Source organism: Apodemus sylvaticus, chromosome 19 (genome assembly GCF_947179515.1).
Source record: "Apodemus sylvaticus chromosome 19, mApoSyl1.1, whole genome shotgun sequence".
Classification (NCBI taxonomy): Eukaryota; Metazoa; Chordata; class Mammalia; order Rodentia; family Muridae; genus Apodemus; species Apodemus sylvaticus.
This window is the reverse complement of record NC_067490.1, coordinates 106,803-113,543: the sequence shown is the minus strand read 5'-3', so window position 1 is coordinate 113,543 and position 6,741 is coordinate 106,803. Positions and strand designations below refer to the sequence as shown.

The window sequence follows — 6,741 nt, the reverse complement described above, 5'->3', positions numbered from 1 at the left end:
AAATAATCAGGGATATTAACATCTCAAAGACATTTTTCACTTCCATTCTACACTGTACAACTGTACTGCATATAATGAACTACCACTGTATCAATGTACATAATCACATCCAGTCATTCATCTCCCTCCTACAAAATGTAATATTAAAAGTATCAAAACTATTTTCATATTTTCCTAAAGTTTATTTTAAGTTATAGGTAAATATTACAGAGACTATTTTGTGCACATATATGTCTATAAATACACATATGAAATTAAAGATCTGCCCCTAGAATCACTGCAGGTGTGACTGCTGTGTCATAGTGCATCAAAAGACAGCAGAAAGAAGAGACCTACAAACATCTGAGTGATTAGTAGCCTAACATTACTAGAAGAAGAAGAAGAAGAAGAAGAAGAAGAAGAAGAAGAGAGAGAGAGAGAGAGAGAGAGAGAGAGAGAGAGAGAGAGTCTGAGACAATCACCAGACAAATGTCACGGTGCCTGAGCAGATAGCTAGTCTAAGATGACCATTAGTCTGGTGCCTTGCAGTTCTGAGCAGGGGCAGATCATGTCCCAGATGACCCTTTCCTGGAGCCACAGGGCACAAGCACAGCATAGCAATCCTGAGATCACTGCTGTGTTGACCACAGACACTCAGAGACCTCAGATTCCACTAAAAGGAGCAAGTAGTAGAGAAATAGAAAAGAAAAAATAGAAGGATGTGAGCACAATATAAAGAGGAAGAACTGGAGTCTCAAGGGTAGTGAGGAATAGTTTTATATGAGTAGCTAGTAATGCCACCTAGGACCATGGTGGATTTCTGGCCTGTGCTGCTACCACAGTCTATATTTTGCTCTATGGTTCAGCAACATCAGGGATCTATCACCAAAAACCAGGTGGATTTCCCTGGTCTAGGCTGAGACAGTGTTCATGTCTGAGGGCTATGCAGAAATGGCCCAACCCTCAACCTGGACATCATGGGAGAGCTGGCCCTAGGTGCATTAAATCAAGAGGGCTGTCCATGGCCCTCACTTGCTGCAGCACTTAGGAAAACAGGCCCTACACCTAACAGGGACAGCATAGTACAGTTGGGTTTTAGATAAGCTGGCTCCAAAGGCAGGAGTGTGGGAGAGCCAGCACTACTTCATATCTGGTAAGTGGTCAGTGGCATCTGCAAGGGAGAGATTCCCCTCTCCCTTTACCTTTGTCACCTACAGTGGATAAAAGAACTGACCACAACAGGGTCAGGAGAGCAGGAGAGCTATCTTTGTCACTCAACTGCTGTAGCACTCAGACAGTAGGCCCTACACCTTGCCTGGACAGCATGATAAAGCTGACCCTGGTTGTAGGGTCTGCTGGTGAGCTGACTCCAAGAGTGTGAGAGGAGGAGAGCCAGTGAGCTAACAAGCTCAGATACCTCTCAAACACAGATCTAGGACTTTGAATTAGCCCACCCCAAAATCTATCCGATTGATGAACAGCTGGGGATATGAAGGGGCCAGTCCTATGTATCCAAACTGCAGGACCTCCATGACACAGGGCAACAATAGGATATCCAAGAGGCATCCCAGTGACATTCTAATATTGATAGAATAACTGAAGTCCCAAGACTCCTACCAGACCAATGAGTCATTGCAATGAATATTTGCAAGAAGTGTGGACAAAAGGCATTGAAGTAAATTTTTAGTTTCTTTGGAAAGTTAGTTATGTCAAATGATGTTTTGCTGGGGCACACAGGTAAAAGGATGTCTTGCTAAAGCAAACACTTGAAAAGAATGTTTTCCTGAAACTGACACAGGTGAAAGGATGCTTTGAAATACCAAACACATGTAGGGACCTGTGATAGAGTATTAATATGACCCAATAGACAGTAGGAGATGAACATTGGGCATTGGTTTGGTTTGCTCTGCCTAGCTATTCTTTGCTAATGACACACATGTGTTGGTTGGCTTACATAGCATTGTTGAACTTGTGGTAACAATGATACCACCCAAGAATCTCACCCAAGAACTGCTTGTGAGGTTCCTGCTTCAATGACCTTACTTCAGGTTCATTGGTGAGCTTTGCAGTTCCTTCAGACAAGAATATCAGATTCCCTAGAAGTGGAGTTGTAGATAGTCATGGGACACAATATGGATTCTGGGAATTAAATCCAGGTCTTCTGCAAGTGCAAAAAGTACTCTTAACCACTGAGCAATCTTTCCAGTCCTAGAATGCTCTTTAAAAAAAATACATATTACCAACTCTGATTAGTGCTGCTTGCATACACACAATTCATATGCAGAGTTCTCTATCCAGGGACCCCATCACTGAGAAAAATGATAGGCAACTTCATTGGTTCACTGGTAGGCAACTCAATGAAATTTCAATAGCCTATATTGTTTTGGGAAGCCTATTAACAAACATTTCAAGGATTGGGGATACCCCATACCTGTGATTACAGGTTTTTGTTTGTTTGTTGGTTGGTTTGTTTGTTTGACATTCTCTGGAAGGAGCAGTATACCTCTGATTGTTTGTTAGATATTTTCATTAATATCCACAAAAACAATGCTTAAATAAAAATTAATAAATTTGTAAGTTGAATTTAGATAACATTAAAATAACTTGGTGTACTAATATTGAGTTTTCCTTTATTCCTTTGAATTATGACTTGAGAAATATCCAGAATTGAGAATACTGACTTTTCTTTTGAACCAAGAACAAAAAATAAATTACTAATTTATAAAAAGTCATAGGTTATTCTAAGAATCCTATTATGTAATTTATAACCTGATATCAGTAAATTTCATAAATGTATTTGAGAAAAAAACTGACAAATATTTTACCTGAACTTTCAGTATTGCACAAAATAATTGTGAACCCAAGATTTCATTTTTCTGCTACTAAATCAAACTACCTGAAAAAGAACTTTTCTTGTAAAATATTCAGTATTATAGCTCAGAACCACATATTGCAGAACTCAATTTAATCCTTGTCTTTCAGTAAAATATTTTCCTCTTTCTTAAGTATTTACTTTCAACCATAATAACCAACATAAATATGTTTGCAAGTAAAAACACAAGGCATATAAATTCATCCGACTTCATCCTCCCATATTAGTTTGTATATCTACTAATTGCACTTTATCCTACATTGCATTAAGGGATACCTGGCAAGTCTTTGTCACTTAAAAAATTAAGAAAAACATCATCACCAGGTATCACTCTTTTACATTCTCCTTCTATTTTTTCAAACCTATTTTAATTTCTTAAAAATAAAGTGCTCACAAAAAGGGACCTAGCATGACAGCACTCTTGAAGACCCAACAAGCAGCTGAAAGAGACAGATGCAGATATTTGCACCCAACTAATGAACAGAAGCTGCTGGCTGACCCCAGTGGTTGAATTAGGGAAAAGCGGGAGGAGGAGGGTGACCCTATAGGAAGACCAGTAGCCTCAATTAATCTGGAACCCCAGGATCTTATAAACAGTGGACCACCAAACAGGCAGCATACACCAGCTGATATGAGGCCCCCAACACACATACAGTAAAGGACTGCCAGGTCTGTGTCCATTCAGAGATGATGCACCTAACCCTCAAGAGACTGCTGGCCTCAGGGAGTTTAGAGCTCAGGTAGGCTGGAGGATGGGGACATCTATGTGGAGACAGTGGGAGGGGAAGAGGTATGGGATGTGGAACAGTCGGAGGGTGGATGGGTTTGGCAGAGTGGGGAATAAAATACAGAGTGTATAAAAATAATTAATTTTGGGGCTGGAGAGATGGCTCAGCGGTTACGAATACTGACTGCTCTTCTGAAGGTCCAGAGTTCAAATCCCAGCAACCACATGGTGAGTCACAACCATCTGTAATGAGATATGATGCCTTCCTCTGGGGTGTGTGAAGACAGCTAAAGTGTACTTACACATAATAAATAAATAAATAAATACATAAATACATACATACATACATACATACATTTTTAAATGGGGGAAAAAGAAAAAATAAAATTCAGAAAAAGACTAGAGACTTGAACAGGCACTATGTACAAGCTCTCTCCATGATCCATTAAAAAAGGTAAGCTAGTCAACTACTGTAGTCATCAGGTGTATGTGAAAGAAGATTATATAGCACGATGCCCTTTGCATACTACCAAAATGCCTGAAATTAAAGGACAGAGAATATTGAGGATGACCTAGATGCATCTGCCTGCAGAGTGTCTATATGGAGTACAATGGATCCATCAACTCTGAAAGCATGCCTAATTTCTGACTAAAATATCCATTCTAAGAGCTCCTGTCAAAATACATTTTTATTTACGCAAATATACATGCAAAAATATCTAGAGAAGCATTTTTTATTAAAGACACAACTGAGAAACACAAAAATCGTCATTAACACAATAGTAAATAAATGGTTTATGGCATATTAAAACAACAAAATCCAGTGTGGGATAGAGGTTATACTCTGCTGTTAACATGGGCCACAATAAATGATTTTCAGAAAGATGTTGTTGAATTAATGGTGGTAGAGACAAAAAACTGCAACACACAATTTTTCTTGCACCTTGTTAAATTCACAGTAATAGTTACACAGGGCTCAGTAAAACATATTCAATTGGGCCAATATAGATATGAAGAAAGGATGGAGAAATAGAAAATTTAGTTATGGTTAAAGAAGTAAAATTATCTGAACTGCACACATGTACACACCTATATGTTAAACAAATTATTGATGGAAATTTAACATGGAAACTGTTGAAATTCCTTAAACATTCTATATAGGCAGGTTATGAAGGTAAAAGTTATTAGCTTTCTTTTTTTTTTTCTTATATTGAAATGACTGAAATATCAGAGATCACATAATCTCCTTCCAAATGGCCTTCTGGGAAGGTTCAGCTTTGGATGCAATACAGCATGAAATTAATTGCCATAATGGGAGACCTGGGCCCCTGTGATATTTCCATTACAGTGGCCTGTATCCTTGCACAATCTCTCCTGATTTGCTACTCTTCAGATAATTACATTCTCAAATAGTAGCACCTACACACAACACAGTGCTGAGAAACTGATTGTCATTCAAGGTAATAACACTATGAGCTCTCTGGCTCAGATTTCAATATTGTTTCAATGCTATTTTCCATATGAAAGAGTGAAGGAAATTATCTTCTGCACTAGTTTTCTACCACTTATGTCCTGATTTACGTCTATGCATGTGTGAGATTCTTAACAAGATTCAGGTTTCAAGTGATGTTCGCTCACCTGGGTGAAAAGAGACAGCAAGGACCTCAGATGTGATCAGGAGTATATCAGGGAGAAAAATAACTCTTCTAGAAACCCAATGAGCATATTCTAGTAGAGAGGTGGTCCACAGTCATGAATTTGTCTCATAAAATTCTTTGGAGGTTGCCCAAGTTTTTAAGTGTTTTAGAGGTAATATAGAATGTTTCATTTTATCAAGATGGGTTAGATGCCCACAAACAGGAGTCAGACAGAACTGGTATGTCTACCATCATTTCATTTCTTTGATGACTTCAAAGTGAGAAAATGATAGCCATGTATTTGTGTTTGTATGCATGCATAGTTATATAACTATGTGCACATATTAGAATTGGAACTATATATTCAATATATGTTACAGTTACTCTAAGCTAATGCAATATGGGTACATATTATGCATATGCACATATAATAACAATGTGTATGTGTCTAGACTTATACGTATTATCAGTATATATGTGAGTGTACATACACACAAAATGGTTTGCTCCTCAGGAATTCCTTTTTATCTTTTTATCACTGTGTAGCCCTCTTCCTAATTTCAGTCATCACTCAGATACTTCACATTGTTTTTGGCTGTTAGGTGCTGGATCCCTTACTCAGCCCTCCCTGACTTAATTTTCACTGACTTCTGTAACAGATTTACATAATAAATGAAATTTGTTAATAGTTAAGAAAAATTCATATGTTAAATCCACAATTAATTTTCCTAATAATAAGAAAATTATAGTATATGAAATGTAAGGAAGAATTTTAAGGTGTGAGTGGCTGTATGTCAAGTACCAACTGAATTACACATCGGTGTAGTGGTCACAGTTTGAGGCACAAAAGAAAGCAGTGAGTTCACCTTAGATGTTTGTATTTGTAAATATTGCAAGTTTCTAAAAGTTATTCCTTTAATCTTGTTGAGCAATTAATGATTGTTAGGTACACATAGAAGCATCCTTTTGCATGAGGATCCCTAATTATACTGGCAATTATACTCAATATATGTTACAGTCACTATAAGCTAATGAAATATGTATATATATATATATATATATATATTATGTATGTGCACATATAATAACAATGTGTATGGGTCTAGATTTATGCAAACTAGGATCCCTAATTATACTGGAAGATATACCCTAAATTCAGATTCATCCACCTTCTCATTCAATATATAAATCCAGAAAGCCAATAATGCTACCCACCACCATATAGCTATGGAACAGAGCTGTGTAAATGCAATCTAATCCCTATTTGCCGCAAGTTGGTAGCTGGTAGACTGGACAAGCTAATGATTCTTACAAGAAACATGTTTCTGAACACATGTATGCATAAAATTTAAAATCCTGACATACATTTTAATGCAGTTTCATCAATACAAATATGTTTGATCTTTTACATCAAAAGTGGCCTTTATAATATCCAGAACCTGTTAATTTTTTTAAAAACATTTTTTAAAAACTGCCTTATTTAAGGATTGTAGTTGAGGGAAGTAATTTTTTAAATAATTAACTAA

General features: G+C 37.1%; 1 pseudogene; it reads left to right on the top strand.

Moving 5' to 3' along the window:
* Positions 1–261: 261 nt before the first annotated feature.
* LOC127670283 (uncharacterized) lies at positions 262–366 on the top strand (annotated as a pseudogene).
* The last annotated feature ends 6,375 nt before the right edge of the window (positions 367–6,741 follow it).